This window comes from Macaca mulatta, chromosome 11 (assembly GCF_049350105.2).
Source record: "Macaca mulatta isolate MMU2019108-1 chromosome 11, T2T-MMU8v2.0, whole genome shotgun sequence".
NCBI classification, from domain to species: Eukaryota; Metazoa; Chordata; class Mammalia; order Primates; family Cercopithecidae; genus Macaca; species Macaca mulatta.
In genome coordinates this window covers 65,981,701-66,007,463 of record NC_133416.1, presented here as the reverse complement: position 1 = coordinate 66,007,463, position 25,763 = coordinate 65,981,701, and the positions used below count along the sequence as shown (strand labels likewise).

Below are 25,763 nucleotides of genomic sequence, written 5' to 3'. Positions count from 1 at the left end.
TTAGAATGGCGATCATTAAAAAGTCGGGAAACAACAGGTACTGGAGAGGATGTGGAGAAATAGGAACACTTTTACACTGTTAGTGGGACTGTAAATTAGTTCAACCATTGTAGAAGACAGTGGGGCGATTCCTTAAGGATCTAGAACTATACATTTCCTTCTAAACACTGCTTTGGTTTCATTCCATACACTTTGGTATCTTGTGTGTGTATAGTTTTTAATCTTAATGTACATTCTAATTTCCCTTGTGGTGTCTTCTCTGATCACTTGGTTATTTAGGATTACATTGTTTCATTTTTGCTTATTAATGAATTTGCTTATTTTCTTTCTATTAATTTCTAATTTCATTCCATTGTAGTCCTAAAACATACTTTGTTTAATTTCAGTTATTTTAAAGTTATTGAGATTGGTTTTGTGGACTCCAGTCTGTCCTGGAGAATGCCTCATGTTGATTTGCAGGACAGGGCTCTGGGTAACCTTGGCTGGCCCAGCTCTTTCCGCCATCTCACTTGTAATTTTCAGAATGGCTATAGAATGTGCCAAGAACACAGCACTGTGAGATAAGGAGAAACTGTTTGGAACAATCTGGGTTCTATTTCTGCTCCTCCTACAACAGGATGTCCTACAATGTTGTAGCACAGTAATCTAAGTTGTCTCTGTAGTATAAAACATAGAGCAGAGTGCTTTTGGGGTTCCTCAGTTGCAGTGAGATGTGAGGCACTTGCAGAGACTCAGTCCACCACCCTGGGCAGCTTTTCCGAGACTTAGGGACTGGCTTGCCATAATTTACAGCTTCTGCTGTCCCTTGCTACCTGCCTGTGAGTAACCGAATTGCTTTTCTTAATTTGTATGAGTGTTCTATCTCACTGGACTTCTGCAAGTGATAAAAATTACAGCCCAAGATGTAGTGTACAGAAGTGTTTCAACTTTTAGTTCTGGTGGTTGGCATTGTGATGATCTTTGTTATTCTCCATGTAGCAGGGGTTCTCCCCTGGAATTGGTAAATGGCTCATGGTGAACCTGGTTCGTAAGACTTGTGAAGAATGTATATTCTGCTGTTGTTCTGTGGAGTGTTCTATAAATATAACTTAGGTCCATCTGATTTATAGTGTTGTTCAAGTCTTCTGTTTCTTTAATATTATATCTAGTTGTTCTATTCATTATTGAAAGTGAGGTATTGGAGTCTTCACCTATTATTGTTGAATTGTATATTTCTCCATCAGTTCTATCAGTTTTGCTCCATGTATTTTGAGGCTCTTGATCATTATGATTGCATACATATTTATAATAGTCATATCTTCTTTATGGATTGACCCTTTTTTCATAAAATATCCTTTTTGTAAATAATTTTTAATTATTAAAGTTAAATTATAATTATTGAATTAATCCTTTTTAAAATAATAGTTTTAAGTCTATTTTATCTGATGGTAGTATAGTTACTCCAGTTCTCTTTTGGTTACTGCTTGTATGATATATCTTTTTCTATCCTTTGACTTTCAATCTAATTCTGTCTTTGAATTTTAAAATATGTCTGTTGTAGTCAGCATGTAGTTGCATTATGTTTTGTTTTTTGTTTTTTTTTTTTTTTTTTTGAGACGTAGTCTCGCTCTGTCGCCCAGGCTGGAGTGCAGTGGCGCGATCTCCTCTCACTGCAAGCTCCGCCTCCCGGGTTCACGCCATTCTCCTGCCTCAGCCTCCTGAGTAGCTGGGACTACCAGTGCCCGCCACCACACCCAGCTAATTTTTTGTATTTTTAGTAGAGACTGGGTTTCACCGTGTTAGCCAGGATGCTCTCTATCTCCTGACCTCATGATCCGCCCGCCTCGGCCTCCCAAAGTGCTGGGATTACAGACATGAGCCACTGAATCATGTTTTTTAATGGTGTCTGCTTTTAAGTAGAGGTTTAATCTATTTAAACTTAATGAAATTACTCATAAAGTAGGATATATGACTGCGATTTTGTAATTTTTGTATATATATCTTATGTAATTTCTGTTCCTTTATTACTCTATTACTGCTTTCTTTTGTGTTAAATAGGATTTTTCCAATGTACCGTTTTAATTCCTGAGTAGTTTCTTTTGCTATCTATTTTTGTAGGATTATTAGTACCTAAATTTATAATAACCTAGTTTAATGTCTACTTAATCTCAATATTTTATAAAAACTTTGCTCTTATACAGTCCCATTTCCTCTTCTTTCTTTTATTTATCTATTATGGCTGTGCAAATTGTATCTTTATACACAGTATGCCCATCAGCACAGGTTTATAATTATTGCTTTTTTAAATACCATTGTCTTTTAAATCAAACAGGAAAAATATTAGAAACAAAAAGTTTGTCTATACTGTCTTTTATATCTACTTATGCAATCTGTTTGACTGGTTCTCTTTATCTCTGCATATTGATATGAGTTACTGTTTAGAATAATTTCATTTTAGCCTTAAGAACTACCTTTAGTTTCCAAGTCTTTGCTATTATGAATAGTGCCACAATAAACATACGTGTGCATGTGTCTTTATAGTAGAATTATTTATATTCCTTTGGATAGATACCCTATAATGGGATTGCTGGGTCAAATGGTATTTCTAGTTCTAGATCCTTGAGGAATCGCCACACTGTCTTCCACAATGGTTGAACTAATTTACGCTCCCATCAACAGTGTAAAAGCATTCATAGACTGGATAAAGAAAATGTGGCACATATACACCATGGAATACTATGCAGCCATAAAAAAGGATAAGTTCATGTCCTTTGCAGTGACATGGATGAAGCTGGAAACCATCATTCTCAGCAAAGTAACACAATAACAGAAAACCAAACACTGCATGTTCTCACTCACAAGTGGGAGCTGAACAATAAGAACAGATGGACACAGGGAGGGGAACATCATGCACTGGGCCTGTGGGAGGCTGGGGGCTAGGGGAGGGATAGCATTAGGAAAAATACCTAATGTAGGTGTCGTGTTGATTGGTGCAGCAAACTGCCATAGCACATGTATACCTATATAACAAAACTGCACATTCTGCACGTGTACCGCAGAACTTAAAAGTATATAAAAACAAAGAACTACCTTTGGTGTTTCTTATAGGATAGGTCTTCTAATGACAACGTCTCTCAGTGTTTGATTATATGGGAATGTCTTAATTTTTCCCTCTTTTTTTGAAGGACAGTATTACCATATGGAAAATACTTGGTTGACAGTTTTTTCTTTATTCACTTTGAGAAAGTCATTTCATTACCTTTAGGCCTCCTTGATTTTTTTTTTTATCAGAAATTAACAATTTCTCATTTTAATTATCTAGTCTTAGTCTGCTAATGCTGCTCTAACAAGATATCTGATATTGGGTAATTTGTAAAAAATAGAAATGTATTTCTCACAGCTCTGGAGGCTGAGAAGTCCAAGATCACAGTGCTGGCATTTGATGTCTGGTGAGGGCCTTGTTGCTACATCCTCACATGGTGAAAAAAATGAAAGGGCAAAAAAGGACAAGCTAGTTCCCTCCAGTTTTTCCATAAGGCACTAATTCCATTATGAGGGCAGAGCCCTAATGGCCAATATTACCTCCTAAAAGACTCCACCTTTTACTTCACCTTTTAATACTGTTGCACTGGAGGTTAAGTTTGAGCATGAATTTTGGAGGGGACGCAAACATTCAAATCATAGCAATACTATTGAGGATTCTTTGTATGTGTTGAGCTTCTCTCGTTGCTTTCATGGCTATTGCTTTGGCTTTGGCTTTCGGCTGTTTGCTTCTGAGATTTTTAAGTGTAGATCTCTTGGAGTTTATTCTACTTTGATTTACCTGTGCTTCTTGGATGTGTAGACTAATGTTTGGCATCAAATTTGGAAGACTTGGCTTAATTTTTCAAATTTTATTTATGTCTTTTCTCTATCACCTCTCTGTTTTGACTCTCATTGTACATATATTGATATATTTGATAGTGTCCCATAGGACTCTGAAGCTCTATTAATTTTTCTTCACTCTTCTTTCTTCCTATTCTTCAGGCTGGATAATCTTGATTAATCTCCCTTCGAGTTTACTGATCTTTCTGCCAGTTGAACCGTCTATTGAGTCCCCCTACTAAAGTTTTCATTTCAGTTATTGTACTCTCCAACTCAGAACTTTCTCTGTTTCTTTTTAAAAAATCCTATCTCTGTATCGATAATTTCTATTTAATGAGACATTGTGTTTTTTTTTCTTTTCAGGTAGCTTTCTGAAAATATTTAAAATAGCTGATTATAGAGTAGACATCTTTTCTAGTATATCCAACATCTGATATTCTTACCATAGAGTTTCTATCCTATCGTTTCACTCTCGTATATAGCCTCTATTTTCTTGTTTCTTAGCATGTCCTGTAATAATTATTGAGAACTGGACATTTGAGATGGTATTATGTGGAATCTCTGAAAATCAGATTTCTCCTATCCCTAGGGTTTGTTTCTGTTGCTGTTGTTCTATGTTTTATTTGTTTAATTCATTTCTGAACAATTCGGTAAAATCTGTGTTGTCATGTGTGGCCACTAAAATCTTTACTCATTAGTGATCAACTAATAATTAGATACAGATTTGCTTAAATGCCTGAAAACAGTAAGTCTCCCAGTCTTTGCTGAGGGATTCAGTGTGTGTGGTGGGATTTGCCTTCAATGTCAGGTAGGCAGTTTACAACTCTCTTAATTCTAACTTCCTGATTACACAAGGCCTCAAATTCAGCCAGAAGTGAGAACATAGGGCCTTCTTAAGTCTTTCCTGTGCATGTACATAAACCAATTTATAAGTGGCTTTCTTGATTCTGGGAAATATTTCAGAACTTTTTAAAACCTCCTATGGACATTTCATTCCCCAGGTTTTCTTTTTGGATGTTTTGTTCCACTTGTTTAGCCCCATGTGTTATCAAAACTTCAAGTAGTTGTAGTATTAAGCTACTGCTACTGATTGTTTTTGACAAATGCCCCAGGAAAAAGGCTGTTCACATTGGTAGAGTTCTGAGTTGGGTCAAATAAAGATAAGCCCTTTGAATATTTCTATGCTCTTGCATTAATTATATAAAAGGACAAAAAAAAAAAAAAAAAAAAGACAAGATTTCGAGTGGGATTATTCAGGGAACTACCGATAGCTGAAATGACAGTTTTCTGGGAAGAAGGTGTAGGAGAAGCTCTTGCCCCCTCCCCACCTTTTTTTTTTTTTTACTGTCCCATGTCCATGAGGTTGCGGGCTTTTACCATGACTGCAGGGGGCTTGGTTTTTAAGACTCTCAAAGGACTGGGGAACCGGGATAGGACTAGGACAAAATAAATACCACAGAGTTCACTGTTCTTACTGAGATTTAGCTGTTGTACTTGAGTAAATGATCTTGAGATTGTTGGAAGCCTTTGGTTAATTTCTAGAGTTCTGAAAGAGAAAAATTTAACTGTTTTTGTCAGAGTTCTTGTTGCTTTTATGAAGGAGATGTTTTTGTATGTCCTTACTCTGCCATTCTCAATGACATGTAGCAGCATTTCTTGAGATGGCATTCTTCTTGCTTTCCAGGGAGTTTTGACTGAAACAAGTTATAGTCAGTAGTATATATTAATATAACAAATATTTTAATAATAAACTTGTACTTTTATTTGCTTATTTTTTTAAGAGAAATATTTGTTGAAATTAAAAACTTCTTAAAAACAAAGCTTTTGACATGTTAATATAATCCAAATGAGTTTAACTTTTAAATATAACATCTTGATCCATACAAGTTTCTAAATGATGAATTGGCCTTGAAACCATTCGATTGAAAAGAAAATGATTGTCCAAGGTACAGTCACTGTTATTATTCTTATGTTGATTATTACTGATTATAACAACTATATATTGAGTTTTGCTATGTGAAATGTTCAATGCTATTTTCTGGGAGAAATACAAAGCAGAAGAAATCTATATTTGCAATTTAATACAAAAATTCCATTATTAATCACTATAGTTATCAGTCACCAATATTTAAACATATAAAATTTATTACAGATAAGTGAATAAATCAGATTCCCTTTTTACTTAAAGAAACAGATATGACATATTACTAATTGATAGAAAAGATTTTCTGCATTATAGCTTTTATTTTATAATATACTGTACATAATTTTTAATTACAATGACAAAAGAAATGTAACCTTCCTTCTAATGTTTATTTACCGCTTTTATATCTTTCCATACTTTCCAGTATCTCTTTATGAATGCAAATAACACAAATTATTTTGATTAATATGTTCATAATTTTAGAACATGGGGTAAGAAAAACAGTCTTTAAAGAAAACATGAACAAGAAAGCATTTGCTGATTCCCAGCTGTCAGATGCCGATGAGTTTGGTCATTCTTTCCATTGCAGTTGTGTGTGTGTGGGCCGTAATGCAGTAAGTTTTCCTTCCTTTTTCTGTTTCTTGTCATGTTGGTTTTAGACTACTGCTATTAGGTGCAGCTGAAACCCATCTCACGTTGAGTGAGCCTGAAGATAATTTCTCCCTATATCCTTTGTAATCTCATTCCCCTATTGATGGTAAGCATCTTTATTTCCACCCAAGTAAGAATCAGTTTGCAAGTCTTTTGTTGCAAGATGAGGATTTGGTCCCCCCAAAATTAAAATGATAAATACTTTTATATCTATAAAAATGTTACGTTTCAGTGAGAGATCTGGTGGGTAGACTTACTTTCAGAAAATGTTTCATGCAGTATTAGATTTGAATGCTCCTTGTGTGTTCTCTTCCAAACCATAAATAGGTGATCCTCAAAGGAGTAAAGTGGACTATTAAATGTAAATGCTGATCCAAACTATTTACTTAGGTTTTGGTGGTCTTAAAGACTGAATTGAACAAAATATTTAAAATGATTTTTTTCCCTGATGCTTCTGGAAAATCACCTTCTTTTTGCATATGAACAAGAAGACTTTGAGGAGAACAGGGTCATATTATAATGACTGTATCACTACCATTATAGAATTGTTTACAGAAGGAAAAAAATACAAATAAGCCTCCAATCTTAGTTCAGCCAATAAAAATTCCTCATGTTTACTTACTGGATCTAGAAAATAAGGGTATAATGGACTAGTGAATTTGATGTTTACTACCTTTCATTTCCCTGTTCTTATGATATAAATGCTGATAAGAGGAGTCATATTAAAAAGAAAAAAGAAGACAAGCTGAATTCTAGAAACTGTACCTTAGTGAGTTCCAAGTTTTTCTAATTACTCCGTTAGATACTGTGATGCTGATCTATGATTGAAACAAGGATAATGATATCTATTTCCCAAATTTTATATAGATTTTGGAAAATGTAAAGGTTAAAGTGCTATACACACATGAAGCATTATTGTAGATAATATATTGTAGATAATACTCAGTTGTGCTGCAAGGGAAAGAAATGCATTAAAAGCTGAGAAGAAGAAATAAGGTTTTTAGCAACATGCTAAAAAGTTAGAGAACAAGTTTCCAGACAGATGAGAGTGTATTATAAGCCAAATACATTAATTTGTTTAATACATGTGTCTCAATAGTTTGTCAGTGAATCTGAAGTGTGGGTATCATTTTCTTCATATTCCAACCTGATAGACTTTTGTGGCACTGGTCATTTTCACTATCATTATTTCTACCACCATCCCAACAATGTAAATAAATAATGTTTAAGAAAGGCCCATATTTATATGGTGCCATTTGTGGCAAACAGTGCTAAGCATTTACCAAACTAGTTTTCATTCTTCTGGGCACATAGCTAAAACCACAGTTTCCAGCTTGCCTGGCAATTAGGAGATGCATGTGACCAAATTCTAAACAATAGAATGTGTGTGAAAGTGATGTAATGCAATTCAGATCTGAACTTAAAAATACTCCCCTTTACAACTCTTGAGCTTTTTCCCTAACTTTTAGCTTAACAGAGAGGGCTCCATCAATCCAGAAAAAGGAAGGGCCCAAGGGGAATGGAGCCCAGGTCCCCCCAACAACTGAATGGAGTGCAATATGACTCTCCTTTCTCCCACAACCCACTCTCATTGAAATATGACTGAGTGAAATATTTTCACTGTGCTAAGTCATTGAAATTTTGGGATTGTTTTTTATATCAGTTCGCCTACCTTTACTATTCTTACATTGTAGTATTCTATTGTCAGTTTAATATAATATTCTGGCTATCTATTTTATGAAAATAACCTGTCTATGTAGTCAATTTAGAGTTCAATTAGTTGGATAAATTATATTTGTAATGATTATCTGTCTGACAGGGTATGAACTAAATAAGTGACTAGCTGATCAAGTCTTCAAAAATCAACCTGGTGTTTGAATATTACATTTGCAAATATAACCATAGTGCTTGCTTTCTGGGAGTTTAAAGTAAAACCTTCAGTTTCCATATTGACATACGAATGAGATGTTAGAAGTTGTTAACTGTCTAGGTTTCTATTTTTGTGAGAGATTACTAAGCCTTGCAGTGGGAAAATAACCAGACACACAACGGCCAGTTGGTTTTATCTCTTTCAAGTATGGAGAATCACTGAAGGACAAAATGGAGAACTGCTGACATATTTGGCCAAGAAAAATGAGTTGAACAGAATTCCTGCCAATTTCAGCAAATGTTGCCTTAGACAACAAAGTTAAACAAACAGCAAAAAGATAAGTTTGGGTTTAACTGTTGGAATGATGTTGGTTGCAATTTTCTTGAAGTTAAAAGGCAGACACTCCTGCTACAGTTTGTAATGAAGAATATCTTATCCAACTCCAAAAATAACTCTAAACAAGGATGATGACGACCAACAAGTTTGGAAGAGCCAAGATATTAAGCTTTCTAATAGGAAGTCAAAGCCTTCACATACAGAAAAATTAATAAGCTCTTTTGTCATCAAATGCACCTTTTCATCACAAAAGAAAAGATTATTAACAATATAGTTGTAATGGTGAACTTAGAACATTTGAATTTCTGAATATTATAGCTGGAAAACTGCTATACAAACAAATATACTTAGAAAATGAATACTAGGTCATTACTCAGTATTCCGGTAAATACAAAGAACCATTGACACATGCCTCAGGAACATAAAAATATAGACTGTTAGTTCATCAGAGGGACCCAGTAGACTGTTAAAACAGTTCATCAGAGGGACCCAGTCTAAATTATGTAATTATGGTACAAAAATGAAATCTCATAATATTTGTTAAGAATGGCCATTGAGTGTAGCTTCTCATTCTGAAAAAAGACAGAGATCCATCTATAAGGTGATATCTTTATAACCCTTGTATATACCTGCTTTCATGCTCTGTTCCATAAAATCAGTGATAATTCTGAAGAACCAGAGTTTGATACACATAAGTCATTTGAAAGAGTCATCTTGAGTAAGGAACTGAAAGTTCTTGTTTTAGTCTGTTTTCTGCTGCTATAACAGAATACCACAGCCTGAGTAACTCAATAAAAGAGATTTATTTCCTGGAGTTCTGGAGACTGGGAAGATTGAAAGGGTTGTATCTGGTAAGGGCCTTCTTGCTGTGTTATAACATGGCAGAAGGCATCACATGGTAAGAGAGCACACAAGACGAAGAAAGAAAATTCAGCGGAACTCATTCTTTCTATCAGGAGTCCACTCCCATGATAACTAATTTACTTTTCATTAATTCATTCACAAAGGCAAAGCCTTCATGGCATAATCACCTCTTAATGGTGCCAGATCCTAATACTATTACAATGGCAATTAAATTTCAACATGAGTTTTAAAGGGGACATTCATATCATAGCAGTTCTGTACCTTAGTGATTTTACCCTGTCACTAAAGAGAGATAAGCTTTAGCCTGAAAATGCTAGACCTTTTTCTCTTTGGTATTCTCTTACCCAGAAGGATTAGCTTCCTTGAAATGGTAAGGGATGCAAACATTAAAGCCATTTCAAAACTCTGATTTTCGCTGAGATAACTGCCAGTTAAGATTCATAGATATAGGGGGTGCGAGCAAGATGGCTGAATAGGAATAGCTGCAGCCCCCAGCCCCCAGCGCGAGTGACACAGAAGACGGGTGACTTCTGCATTTTCAACTGAGGTACCGGGTTCATCTCACTGGGGAGTGCTGGACAATCGGTGCTGGTCAGCTGGTGCAGCCCGACCAGTGAGAGCTGAAGCAGGGCGAGGCATCACCTCCCCTGGGAAGTGCAAGGGGGAAGGGGATCCCTTTAGAAACTGAGACATAACACCTGGAAAATCGGGTAACTCCTACCCTAATATTGTGCTTTACCAAGGGTCCTAGCAAACAGCACACCAGGAGATTATATCCCACACCTGGCCGGGAGGGTCCCACGCCCACGGAGCCTCCCTCATTGCTAGCACAGCAGTCTGAGATGTAACTGCAAGGCAGCAGCGAGGCTAGGGGAGGGGCGACCACCATTGCTGAGACTTAAGTAGGTAAACAAAGCCTCCGAAAAGCTCAAACTGGGTGGAGCCCATCCCAGCTCAAGGAGACCTGCCTGTCTCTGTAGACTCCACCTCTGGGGACAGGGCATAGCAAAAAAAAAAAAAAAAAAAAAAGCAGCAGAAACCTCTGCAGATGTTAATGACCCTGTCTGACAGCTTTGAAGAGAGCAGTGGATCTCCCAGTATGGAGGTTGAGATCTGAGAATGGACAGTATGCCTGCACAAGTGGGTCCCTGACCCCTGAGTAGCCTAACTGGGGTACATCCCCCACTAGGTGCAGACCGATACCTCATACCTCATACGGCAGGGTACACCCCTGAGACGAAGCCTCCAGAGCAAGAATCAGACAGCAGCACTTGCTGTTCAGCAATATTCTATCTTCTACAGCCTCCGCTGCTGATACCCAGGCAAACAGGGTCTGGAGTGGACCTCAGGCAATCTCCAACAGACCTACAGCTGAGGGTCCTGACTGTTAGAAGGAAAACTAACAAACAGAAAGGATACCCACAGCAAAACCCCATCAGTACGTCACCATCATCAAAGACCAAAGGCAGATAAAAACCACAAATATGGGGAAAAAGCAGGGCAGAAAAGCTGGAAATTTAAAAAATTCAAAAAATCAGAGCACATCTCCCCCTCCAAAGGGATGCAGCTCATCACCAGCAACAGATCAAAGTTGGATGGAGAATGACTTTGATGAGTTGAGAGAAGAAGGCTTCAGTCTATCAAACTTCTCAGAGCTAAAGGAGGAACTACATACCCAGCGCAAAGAAACGAAAAACCTTGAAAAAAGAATGGAAGAATGGATAACTAGAATAATCAATGCAGAGAAGGCCATAAACGAACTGATAGAGATAAAAACCATGACACGAGAAATACGTGACAAATGCACAAGCTTCAGTAACCGATTCGATCAACTGGAAGAGTATCAATGATTAAAATCAAATTAATGACATGAAGCGAGAAGAGAAGTCTAGAGAAAAAAAAAAGGAAAAAGAAATGAACAAAGCCTCCAAGAAATATGGGATTATGTGAAAAGACCAAATCTACATCAGATCAGTGTACCTGAAAGTGAGGGGGAAAATGGAACCAAGTTGGAAAACACTCTGCAGGATGTCATCCAGGAGAACTTCCCCAACCTAGTAAGGCAGGCCAACATTCACATTCAGGAATTAAAAAGAATGCCACAAAGATACTCCTCAAGAAGAGCAACTCCAAGACACATAATTGTCAGATTCACCAAAGCTGAAATGAAGGAAAAAATCTTAAGGGCAGCCAGAGAGAAAGGTCGGGTTATCCACAAAGGGAAGCCCATCAGACTAACAGCAGATCTCTCAGCAGAAACTCTGCAAGCCAGAAGAGAGTGGGGGCCAATATTCAACATTCTTAAAGAAAAGAATTTTCAACCCAGATTTTCATATCCAGCCAAACTAAGTTTCATAAGTGAAGCAGAAATAAAATCCTTTACAGACAAGCAAATGCTTAGAGATTTTGTCACCACCAGGCCTGCCCTACAAGAGATCCTGAAGGAAGCATTAAACATAGAAAGGAACAACCAGTACCAGCCATTGCAAAAACATGCCAAAATGTAAAGACCATCAATGCTAGGAAGAAACTGCATCAACTAACGAGCAAAATAACCAGTTAATATCACAATGACAGGATCAAGTTCACACATAACAATATTAACCTTAAATGTAAATGGATTAAATGCTCCAATTAAAAGACACAGACTGGCAAATTGGCTAAAGAGTCAAGACCCATCAGTTTGCTGTATTCAGGAAACCCATCTCACACGCAGAGACACACATAGGCTTAAAATAAAGGGATGGAGGAAGATCTACCAAGCAAATGGAGAACAAAAAAAGCAGGGGTTGCAATCCTAGTCTCTGATAAATCAGACTTTAAACCATCAAAGATCAAAAGAGACAAAGAAGGCCATTACATAATGGTAAAGGGATCAATTCAAGAGGAAGAGCTAACTATCCTAAATATATATTCACCTAATACAGGAGCACCCAGATTCATAAAGCAAGTCCTTAGAGACTTACAAAGAGACTTAGACTCCCATAAAATAATAATAGGAGACTTCAACACCCCACTGTCAACATTAGACAGATCAACAAGACAGAAAGTTAACAAGGATATCCAGGAATTGAACTCACATCTGCACCAAGCGAACCTAATAGACATCTACAGAACTCTCCACCCCACATCAACAGAATATACATTCTTCTCAGCACCACGTCGCACTTATTCCAAAATTGACCACATAGTTGGAAGTAAAGCACTCCTCAGCAAATGTACAAAACAGAAATTGTAACAAACTGTCTCTCTGACCACAGTGCAATCAAACTAGAACTCAGGACTAAGAAAATCAATCAAAACTGCTCAACTACATGGAAACTGAACAACCTGCTCCTGAATGACTACTGGGTACATAACGAAATGAAGGCAGAAATAAAGACGTTCTTTGAAACCAATGAGAACAAAGATACAACATACCAGAATCTCTGGGACACATTTAAAGCAGTGTGTAGAGGGAAATTTAGAGCATTAAATGCCCACAAGAGAAAGCTGGAAAGATCTAAAATTGACACCCTAACATCACAATTAAAAGAACTAGAGAAGCAAGAGCAAGCACATTCAAAAGCTAGCAGAAGGCAAGAAATAACTGAGATCAGAGCAGAACTGAAGGAGATAGAGACACAAAACACCCTCCAAAAAATCAACGAATTCAGGAACTGATTTTTTGAAAAGATCAACAAAATTGATAGACTGCTAGCAAGACTAATGAAGAAAAGAGAGAAGAATCAAAGAGGTGCAATAAAAAATGATAAAGGGGATATCACCACCGACCCCACAGAAATACAAACTACCATCAGAGAATACTATAAACACCTGTACGCAAATGAACTAGAAAACCTAGAAGAAATGGATAATTTCCTGGACACTTATACTCTTCCAAGACTAAACCAGGAAGAAGCTGAATCCCTGAATAGACCAATAGCAGGCTCTCACGGATTCACACCCGAATTCTACTGGAGGTACAGTGAGGAGCTGGTACCATTCCTTCTGAAACTATTCCAATCAATAGAAAAAGAGGGAATCCTCCCTAACTCATTTTATGAGGCCAACATCATCCTGATACCAAAGCTTGGCAGAGACACAACAAAAAAAAGAGGATTTTAGACTGATATCCCTGATGAACATCGATGCAAAAATCCTCAATGAAATACTGGCATACCAAATCCAGCATCACATCAAAAAGCTTATCCACCATGATCAAGTGGGCTTCATCCCTGGGATGCAAGGCTGGTTCAACATACGCAAATCAATAAACGTAATCCAGCATATAAACAGAACCAAAGACAAAAACCACATGATTATCTCGATACAGAAAAGGCCTTTGACAAAATTCAACAGCCCTTCATGCTAAAAACTTGCAAAAATATTGGTATTGATGGAATGTATCTCAAAATAATAAGAGCTATTTATGACAAACCCACAGCCAATATCATACTGGATGGGCAAAAACTGGAAGCATTCCCTTTGAAAACTGGCACAAGACAGGGATGCCCTCTCTCACCACTCCTATTCAACATAGTGTTGGAAATTCTGGCTAGGGCAATCAGGCAAGAGAAAGAAATCCAGGGTATTCAGTTAAGAAAAGAAGAAGTCAAATTGTCCCTGTTTGCAGATGACATGATTGTATATTTAGAAAACCCCATCATCTTAGCCCAAAATCTCCTTAAGCTGATAAGGAACTTCAGCAAAGTCTCAGGATACAAAATTAATGTGCAAAAATCACAAGCATTCTTATACACCAGTAACAGACAAACAGAGAGCCAAATCATGAATGAACTTCCATTCACAATTGCTTCAAAGAGAATAAAATACCTAGGAATCCAACTTACAAGGGATGTAAAGGACCTCTTCAAGGAGAACTACAAACCACTGCTCAGTGAAATAAAAGAGGACACCAACAAATGGAAGAACATTCCATGCTCATGGATAGGAAGGATCAATATCGTGAAAATGGCCATACTGCCCAAGGTAATCTATAGATTCAATGCCATCCCCATTAAGCTACCAATGAATTTCTTCACAGAATTGGAAAAAAACTGCTTTAAAGTTCATATGGAACCAAAAAAGACCCCACATTGCCAAGACAATCCTAAGCCAAAAGAACAAAGCTGGAGGCATCACACTACCTGACTTCAAACTGTACTACAAGGCTACAATAACCAAAACAGCATGGTACTGCTACCAAAACAGAGATATAGACCAATGGAACAGAACAGAGCTCTCAGAAATAATACCACACATCTACAGCCATCTGATCTTTGACAAACCTTACAAAAACAAGAAATGTGGAAAGGATTCCCTATTTAATAAATGGTGCTGGGAAAATTGGCTAGCCATAAGTAGAAAGGTGAAACTGGATCCTTTCCTTACTCCTTATACAAAAATTAATTCAAGATGGATTAGAAACTTAAATGTTAGACCTAAAACCATAAAAACCCTAGAAGAAAACCTAGGTAATACCATTCAGGACATAGGCATGGGCAAGGATTTCATGTCTAAAACACCAAAAGCAATGTCAACAAAAGCCAACATTGACAAATGGGATCTAATTAGACTAAAGAGCTTCTGTACAGCAAAAGAAACTACCATCAGAGTGAACAGGAAACCTATGGAATGGGAGAAAATTTTTGCAATCTACTCATCTGACAAAGGGCTAATATCCAGAACCTACAAAGAACTCAAACAAATTTACAAGAAAAAAACAAACAACCCCATCAAAAAGTGGGCAAAGGATATGAACAGACAGTTCTCAAAAGAAGACATGCCTACAGCCAACTCGCACATGAAAAAATGCTCATCATCACTAGCCATCAGAGAAATGCAAATCAAAACCACAATGAGATACCGTCTCACACCAGTTAGAATGGCAATCATTAAAAAGTCAGGAAACAACAGGTGCTGGAGAGGATGTGGAGAAATAGGTACACTTTTACAGTGTTGGTGGGATTGTAAACTGGTTCAAGTATTGTGGAAAACAGTATGGCGATTCTTTAAGGATCTAGAACTAGAAATACCATATGACCCAGCCATCCCATTACTGGGTATATACCCAAAGGATTATAAATCATGCTGCTATAAAGACACACGCACACGTATGTTTATTGCGGCACTATTCACAATAGCAAAGACTTGGAATCAACCCAAATGTCCATCAGTGACAGACTGGACTAAGAAAATGTGGCACATATACACCATGGAATACTATGCAGCCATAAAAAAGGATGAGTTCGTGTCCTTTGTAGGGACGTGGATGCAGCTGGAAACCATCATTCTTAGCAAACTATCACAAGAACAGAAAACCAAACACCGCATGTTCTCACTCATAGGTGGGAATTGAACAATGAGATCACTTGGACTCTGAAAGGGGAACATCATACACCGAGGTCTTTTATGGGGAGGAGAGAGGGGTGAAAGATGGCAGTGGCAGTTATGCCTCATGTAAATGACGAGTTGATGGGTGCTGACGAGTTGATGGGTGCAGCACACTAACATGGCACAAGTATACATATGTAACAAACCTGCACATTGTGCACATGTACCCTAGAACTTAAAATATAATAAAAAAAATTCATAGACATAGATATACATACTATGCCTGAGAATATAGTTGACCTAAATAAGATTCACTAATTAAGTATAAAAATAATAAAATCAAACAATTAGTAACTTTAATAAATGTGTACATATTGAAGCAACTAAAGTACCAAACATTTATTTTGTAGATTAAGATAAAAATTAGAGTCAACTGACAAAGTAATTCAGGAGAAAACATATACATGGTGAATTAGTTTAAAAAGTGCTTTATGACAGCTTTGGAAGAAATACAAAGACAAAAATAATGACATTACTTTTATTATTTGTTTCGTTAATAAGAAAATGACCTTTATATAAAGATTTTCATAGCAAATAGTCTAATGATCTTATATTAATACTTTAAAAATAGTTTCTAAAAAAGTTATTTTCACCATTTACATTTCTTTTGAAAAGCACTTTTATTAGACTTTCAATGAGGTGAGAAAATTGTTTTTATTCTTACAAAGTCTCAGCATTGTTTCCAGATTTTATTCAGATGTTTTTCTGAAAATAATGGTGCATCAAAGAGAGGATAAAGGTGGGAAGAAAAACCAGATGAAACTTGTTAAAGGAGTATGACACTGGTAAATAGACATGTTTGCATGTGCTCTCTTAAAAAAAAAAACCCTTTTAAGTACAGAAGTACATGTGCAGGTTTGTTACATAGGTAAACTTATGTCATGAGAGTTTGTTGTACAGATTATTTCATCATCCAAGTGTTAAAACTCATACCCATTAGTTTTTTTTCCTCATCCTTTCCTTCCTCCCACCTTCAACCCTCCAAAAGGCCCCAGTGTGTGTTGTTCCTTTCTATGTGTCCATGTGTTCTCATCATTTAGCTTACACTTATATGTGAGAACATGTGGTATTTGGTTTGCTGTTTCTGCTTTAGTTTGGTAAAGATAATGGCCTCTAACTCCATTCATGTCCCTGCAAAGGACATGATCTCGTTCTTTTTTATAGCTGCATAGTATTCCATGGTGTGTGTGTGTGTGTGTGTGTGTGTGTGTGTATGCGTATTTCCTTTATATAGATAGATGATAGGTAGATATCACATTTTCTTTATCCAGTCTATCATTGATGGGCATTTAGATTGATGATTATATGTCTTTGCTATTGTGAATAGTGCTGCAATAAACATACGTGTTCATGTGTCTTTATAATAGACCAATTTATTTTCCTTTGGGTATATATCCTGTAATGCTATTGCTGGGTCAAATAGTAATTCTGTCTTTTGGTCTTTGAGGAATCGCCACACCATCTTCCACAATGGCTGAACTAATGTACACTCCCACCAACAATGTGTAAGCATTCATTTCCAGCATCCATTATTTTTTGACTTTTTAATTTTAATAATAGTTATTTTGACTGGTGTGAGATGGTAACCCATTGTGGTTCTGATTTGCATTTCTCTAACAATCAGTGATTCTGAATTTTCTTTTCCATATGATTCTTGGCCACATGTATGTCTTCTTTTGAAAAGCATCTGTTCATGTCCTTTGTCAACTTTTTAATGGAGTTGTTTTTGTCAGGTTTGTTGAAATCCAGACAGTCCTAGGTATGTGGTCTTATTTCTTGGCTTTCTCTTCTGTTCCATTGGTCTGTGTGTCTGTTTTTGTACCAGTACCATTCTATTTTGGTTACTGTACCCCTATGACATAGTTTGAAGTCTGGTGAGGTGATGCCTCCAGCTTTATTCTTTTTCCTGAGGATTGCCTTGGCTATTTGGGCTTTTTTTGGTTCCATATGAATTTTAAAATAGTTTTTTTCTAATTCTGTGGAGAATGTCAATGGTAGTTTAATAGAAATAGTATTGAATCTATTCAATGTTTGTTTCATGGGGGTTTGTTGTACAGATTACTTCAACAAATTGTTTTGAGCAGTATGGCCATTTTAATATTGATTCTCCCTATCCATGAGCATGGAATGTTTTTCCATTTGTTGGTGTCATCTCTATTTCTTTGAGCAGTGGTTTGTAGTTCTCCTTGTAGAGATCTTTCACCTCCCTAGTATTTTTAGGTGTTTTTATTGTTGTTGCAATTGTGAATGGGAGTTTGCTTCTGATTTGGCTCTCTGCTTAACTGTTGTTGGTGTATAGAAATATTAGTGATTTTTGCACATTGATTTTGTATACTGAGACTTTGCTGAAGATTACCAGCTTAAGAAGCTATTGAGCTGAGGCTGCAAGGTTTTCTAGATATAGGATCATGTCATCTGTAAACAGGGATAGTTTGACTTCCTCTCTTCCTATTTGGATGCCCTTTATTTCTTTTTCTTGTATGATTGCCCTGACCAGGACTTCAAATACTGTGTTGAATAGGAATGGTGAGAGAGGGCACCCTTGTCTTGTGTCGGTTTTCAAGGGGAATGCTTCCAGCTTTTTCTCATTCAGTATGATTGGCTGTGGGTTTGTCATGAATGGTTCTTATTACTTTGAGGTATGTTCCTTCAATATCTAGTTTTTTGAGAGTTTTAAACATAAATAGATGTTGAATTTTATTAAAAGTCTTTTGGTTTTGTCTTTAGTTCTGTTTATGTGATGAATCACATTTATTGATTTACATATGTCAGACCAACCTTGCATCCCAGAGATAAAGCCTACTTGTCATGGTGAATAAGCTTTTTGATGTGTTGCTGGATTCCGTTTGCCAGTATTTTGTTGAGGATTTTTCCACTGATGTTCATCAAGGATATTGGTCTAAAGTTTTCTTTTTTGTTGTATCTCTGCCTGATTTTGGTATCAGGATTATGCTGGCCTGATAGAATGAGTTAGGGAGGAATTCCTCCTCCTCAATTTTTGGAACAAGTTCAGTAGGAATGGTATCAGCTCTTCTTTGTACATCTCATATAATTCAGCTTTGAATCTGTCTGGTCCTGGATTGTTTTGGTGGGTAGGCTATTTATTACTGCCTCAATTTCAGAGCCCATTATTGGTCTGCTCAGGAATTCAATTTCTTCCCTGTTCAGTCTTGGAAGGTTGTCTGTGTCTGTGAATTTATCCATTTTTTCTAGATTTTCTATTTATCTGCATAGAGGTGTTCATAATATTCTTAAATAGTGTTTGTATTTCTATGGGGTCAGTGGTAATAGCTCCCTTGTCATTTCTACTTGGGTTTACCTGAATCTTCTCTCTTTTCTTCTTCATCACTCTAACTAGTGGTCTATTTTATTAATTTTTTTTAAAAAAAAAACAGCTTCTGGTTTTGTTGCTCGTGTGTGTGTGTATGTGAATTTCCTTCAGTTCAGCTCTGATTTTTTTTTTTTTTTTTTTTTTTTTTTTTTGGTCTTCTGATAGCTTTGGGATTTGTTTGCTCTTGGTTCTCTAGTTCTTTTAGTTGTGATGTTAGACTGTTAACTTGAGATATTTCTAACTTTTTTATGTGAGCATTTAGTGCTACGAATTTCCTTCTTAACACTGCCTTAGGTGTGTTCCAGAGATTCTGGTATGTTATATCTTTGTTCTCATTAGTTTCAAAGAACTTCTTGATTTCTGCCTCAATTTCATTATTTACCCAAAAGACATTCAGGAGCAGGTTACTTCATTTTTATGTAATTGTAGAGTTTTGAGTGAATTTTTTAGTCTTGATTTCGAATTTGATTGTGCTGTGCTGCAAGAGACTGTTATTATTTCAGTTCTTTTGCATTTGCTGAGGAGTGTTTTACTTCTGATTATATGATTGATTTTAGAATACGTGCTGTGTAGCAATAAGAATGTACATTCTGTTGTTTTTGGGTGGAGAGTTCTGTAGGTATCTATCAGGTCCATTTGCTCCAGTGCTGAGTTCAGGTCCTGAATATCTTTGTTAATTTTCTGTCTTGATGATCTAATATTGTCAGTGGAGTGTTAAAGTCTCCCACTATTATTGTGTGGGAATCTAAGCCTCTTTGAACCTCTCTAAGAACTTGCTGTATGAATCTGGGTACTCCAGTGTTGGGTGCATATATATTTAGAAAAGTTCTTTCTGCTTGTTGAATTGAACCCTTTACCATTATGTAATGTCCTTTTCTGTCTTTTTGGATCTTTGTTGATTATGAAGTCTATTTTGTCACAAACTAGGATTGCAACACCTGCATATAGGCTCAAAATAAAGGGACGGAGAAAAATCTACCAAGCAAATGGAAAACAGAAAAGAGCAATTTCCTCCCTGAAAATTCATGGTAAGTTAACCAAAGCCTACTGCCCCTTCTTTAGAGATCATTAATCTTATTTGTTTTGTATGTAATTACTTTGTATGTAAAGTACAGCTTTCCCTTCCCCACTCAGTTTCCTTAGTCAGGGTTAAGCATCCACATTCAAATATTCTGGGAAGCACATGCAAGAATATGCTCTGTTCAGGGACAGCTTCCTGTGAGGGGGAGGATTTTATCTTCACAGCAGATGATAGTTGGGGCTTCCATACTGTTTATCTAGAGTTGTACTAATGTCTGAAGACACCTTAAATTAGTTTTCTTCATGTGCTTCTTTAAAAACTTGTTTAATCATTTAAATTTAAAAAAAAATTTTTAAATATGTAACTAAAAGCAATAGAAAGAATAAGAATTGTGTGTTATTTTTATATAGTTAAACATAAATACATTTTTCTCTAGTTAACTTAGAAAACAAATTGCCTGGATTCCAGTTTTGGGTCCACAACTTACTAGCTGTGTGGCCAAATTATTTAACTACTCTAAACTTTAATTTCATTTGTTTATAAAATACGGATAATAATCCTACCTGTCATTTAAGATTATTGTGAGGATTAAATGAGAAACTGCTTGGAATGTGTGTTGTATATTGAATGACACATAAGGAACATTCAATAAATATTAGTTCCAACTACAAATTCTTTAGCAGGTCTTTCTGATATTAACTTACAATCCCTCCACAAAAGCATGATGAAGCTCTGAGCCAGATGCACCTAAAGGAATTCATTCAACGTCACTTTTTGCAAGAACCTGCCTGCATGATGCATGGGCTCCATGCTTCTCTAAGTTCATGGTAGTCTTTCTCAGCCAGTTGTTTCTGAAACTTTCAGAGTTTAGGCCCGAGGGTCCTCACCATGTATATTTCTAAGGAACATTGGCTTTTCTTCAATATGCTAAATAAAATATTGAAGCCAATTTCTTGTTACATAGAAAAGAGGTTCTTCATCTGCCAGCATTTCTTCCCCAGTTATCCTTAATGCTTGCTCTCTTGCACCTGCTTCAGATTTTGCTTAAATTAATCTTCTCAGGGAGCCCTTTCCAAACCTGACCATTTAAAATTGTAACATCTGCCCTTTTCTTCCAACTCTCCAATTCCAATCTTTTCTTTTCTGATTAATTTACATATAACATTTATCATGTTCTGACAGTTTGTTTTGTTCATATTTCTTTTTACTTATTTTTACTATTTTTTACTAGAGTGTAAAATCAAAGTGGGCAGGGAAATTTCATCTATCTCACCCACTGCTCTATTCTACGGTCCTAGAACAGCACTTGGCACATAGTAAGCACCCAAATACTTGACATATGAATGAATGAATGCAGTTGTCTTGTTCCTTCTTTCTTTCCCTCTCCTCTCTCCCCTCCCCTAAGAATTATTTTATTAATTAGATGTTCTTATTTTTTGCCACTGCTCTACTGTAATATGGAGAGTATGGTTTTATAATGCAATGTTTTCAGAGGAGTAAGTCATTTCAAATTGGTTCCTAAGACAGAAAAAGTCACCTTAATTTGGAGACCATGAGTGCCTTTCTCTCACTGGTATAATGCCATTAGACATTTCCTCTGGGTCTATCAGTTTAGGGCTTTAACTGTTGCATCCTCCATTATGTCACCCACCTAAACTTTGAGTACAACCTCAGTGGAACAATAGCAACTGTGTTTAAATATAGGCATGATCTAAGTTTTATGATGTTTCTTGGAAAACTAGCATCACTATTCTCTGCACATGTGCTATGAAGGGCATACCAAGGAAGTAAAAGTTCCCAAGGTGTATATCAATTTTTGTTTAACTGCCAAGCTACAGTATTTCATTAAAAGAAATCTTTACCTTTTAATGAATTTCCTAAGCTGCTTCTGCCAGTGGTATATCCTGTTGCTCAACTAAATAAAGCAGCTTTGGAATTTTCAAAACCTCTTTTTGACTGCTCAAGACACTTGTATTAGCTGGGATGTGTACTCCAAATGGATTAAACAGACTTTAACATTACTCTACTTGTTATGGATCAAATTCCTGCCTGAGGAAGCAGATGATTTGAACAGTGCTGACTGAATCTGCATGACATGGGACCCTCCAGACTATCTGAAAAGACTCCACACTCCGTGTTATACTTCCCACCTGCATGTTTTCTCTCATCCTCCCTACCTGCCCGTCTTCTCTTTCCCTGCCTCTGCCACCTCCTCTTTCTTCTTCTTTCTCTTCTGAACATTTCTAAGAAGATATGGACCCTTCCTCACATATTGTTCTTCTTCTATAGAATCTTAAAAATTTAGAGCTAAAATGGTCCTTAAAGACTACCTAGTCAGTAGTGTGAATGCAGATCCATGAACATTCCTTTATTTACTCAATGTGTATTTATTGACTGCTCAATGTGTCCTAGACATAGTTGCCAGGCTACAGGGGTTAGTTGCTAAAGTCAATAGACAAAGATTGCAAGCTTTCCAGCTGCAATGGAAACCCTACTCTCACTCAAAATGGATTTCAAACAGCAAACAAAAGATGAAGCTCATTTCAAAGGTCAACAAAGATATCTTTCTGAAATGAAATCTGAGAACTTATTTATAGACACAAGGTTTCATCTCAGTAGAACACACAGAAAATTCCTGAGTTTTAAAGACTTGAAATATGTAAAACTGTGGGAAAAAGTAACAACTATGTGAAGATAATTTCCAGGTTGATGTGAGTCTTATCTGGCTTCCAGCCATTTCCTAAACAAGTACTTCTTCTACAAATAATGAGTTGTCTAAGGTTTCCAAGACAATCCTACGTGGCTAGCCCCATGGTTTTGAGAAATCTGGGAATATTATGGACTTTCTAGGGGCAGATATTAAATATAAACTCAGAGATTAGACATTGATGTTTCAGTAAATGAATTATAAAAGCCAATGAACAATTCACGAATTGGCATGTATGAAGTCTCTCCTACAACTAGGAATCAAGTCAAACTAGTGACAAAGAAAGGCTTTCCTGTAATAATAATTAATACCAACTCATATCTATAGGAGATGCAACAATATAATATTTTGGTTTTCAAAATATATAAAAATCCAAAAGTTAGTGGAACTGGACTTATTAGGAACTGTTGAAATAACTTTCTTGGAAATTATCCCAAATATTTGCAGTTCTTTAAATATATTGTGCTGCCTTGTATGTCAATGTTGTACATGTCCCTCCCCTTTTATTTATAGTCTGCACCTCCTCTTCAATCTACTCTCCTGTGTGATTCCTACTAGCTTGTTAAGATTTAGTAGAGAGGCCACTCCTTCTTGCAGTGTGTTCCCTTCTTAAATGGTTCCCTAGCAACCAGTTCTTTACCTTTATCACTGTAGGTGTCATAACCATCTAATATTGCTTGTCTATTTATCTATATCCCCTCTAGAATAGGAACTCCCTAAATATAACAACCGTGCTTACTCATCACTAAAATGCTCAAGGCCTCACCAATTTCCTGGCACATCAATGGCACCTAATAAATATTTCTTAAATGTTGATTGTTACTGAATGAAGATAAAAGAAGCCAGGATTAACATGAATTTAGTGTTTACTTTATATTCTTACTTCAAATTCAGCAGTCTAATCTTTGTTTTATTCTTTGAGAGATTGCAATAATAATGCCTCTAGTGTTTCATGGTTAATTACGATATTTACTTCAACTTTTCATTCTCTGCTTATAAGATCACTTATTTTAGAAGAAAGAAAAGACATTGTTGTCATCAATTATTCACACTTCTTTCATGTAAAAGTGCTAAAAAGTCTGTGTGTGTGTGTGTGTGTGTATGTGAGAGAGAGAGAGAACGACAGGGTCTCGCTCTGTTACCCAAGCTGGAGTGCAGTGGTGTGATCACGGTTCACTGCAGCGTCAACTTCCTGGGCTCAAGGGATTCTTCCACCTCAGCTTCCCGAGTACCTGAGACTACAGTTCTGTGCCATGCTTGGCTAATTTTTTTTTTCTTTTGTAGAGACAGGATCTTGCTACACTGACCAGGCTCGTCTTGACCTCCTGACCTCAGGCTATCCTCCCACCTTTGCCTCCCAAAGAAAAATCAGTCTTTTGTTATGTCTTCCTTTTATTCACATGCATGCTTGATTCATGTTCTATTACTTCTATTGATTATTAAATCTGGTTTCTGAGTACTAGACAGACTGTCTTGCTGTGTTGCATTCTATTGTGTTGACCATGAAAGGACAGGTTAAATTTTGTGTTCTGTTACAAAATGAAATGGAAAACTAGGATCATTCAAAATATTTCATGTGCTATGGCTCATTCTTTTCATGGTTGTCTTTATATTTCAGAAATGCTTCTTTACTGTTTGAATGACCATATATGGAAAATAAAACAGACACAGTACAAACTCTTCTTCCTAGTTTCAATTCTCTTTTTAGCAAAATGCTTCATTCTTTTGTTGGACACAGTATAAGTAATATGCATGCAACAGACATCCCTGAATTTCAACTCATCCTACCTTCCTTCCAATTATGGGAGACTTACAACTGATGTTTTATTCATTTCTAATTTTTGGCTGTTTTATAGGAATGTATTAATAATCAGAAAAATAAGATACTAATTTGTACTAAGAACAATAGATTAAGCTGCCTAGGTGAATAGACTAAAATAAGCTGGCAATTGTCCTTTGGTTGTTATCCTGGGATAATGATTAAACAGAGACAGGAATAAAGGGGGTAAAGCCCTACATAAAAGCCACCTTTGTAAGAGACAAATTGTAGTCTTCCAAAATTATCCACATGTGCCTTTTTGCACAACCCAATTCAAACTGTCTGCTGTTCATAGACATCTTTTGAGTAAGCCTAACATTATTATTAGTTAATAACAACAATTGACTTCTCAAAATCAATCTATATTGCTTATAAATTACAACATCAATTATTTCTTCACTTACGAGGTCTCATAACTGACAGTAGGAAGAAGCAATGCTGTGTGTAGATTGTATGAGGGCAAAGCATAGTTGAGTTCCTTTTTGTCCAACTAAGCTGACCATCACTCAGTGATATAAATTCATAAGAATGCAGATTGCAGTAACTACTCTTGCCTGATAATGTTGTCTATATTTTACCTGATATGTTACATATGTTTATTTTTCCTAAATACAGACATAATAATGGCCAATTCACAGAGGGTTGTTGATGAAACATGCCTCAAAATATTATCTCTCCCACTACAAGTAACAGAAAATGCATTTAATTATTAGAGTTTTTACAAACCGAGTTTGTGGAAATAAAGCAGGATCACTTGATCCCTTGTTATCAGTCCGGGGTGTCACATTCTTGAATCAGGTTGGGAAGGTGCTCATGAAGTTTATACAAAGCCTGTGATGTGGGGAATCTCTCAGATGTGTGGGCAACTCCCTATTTTGTCTTACAGGATGTGAGATGTGTACCTTTTTATTCTCTTGAACTAATCTAAATACGTTCTAACAGTAATGAGTAGAAACCAGCAAATTATGTAACAAAACAGATTTCTTATAGTATGATGGAAATATTGGTCTAATCCCTTCATT

At 36.4% G+C, this 25,763-nt stretch overlaps 1 long non-coding RNA gene across 1 annotated transcript; it reads left to right on the top strand.

Annotated features, from left to right (window-relative positions):
- Positions 1 to 669: 669 nt before the first annotated feature.
- LOC144333237 (uncharacterized) lies at positions 670 to 24,466 on the top strand. The gene is made up of 3 exons (XR_013401748.1): positions 670 to 818; positions 20,122 to 20,222; positions 24,207 to 24,466. It is a non-coding gene; the product is annotated as an uncharacterized LOC144333237 (long non-coding RNA).
- Positions 24,467 to 25,763: the final 1,297 nt, after the last annotated feature.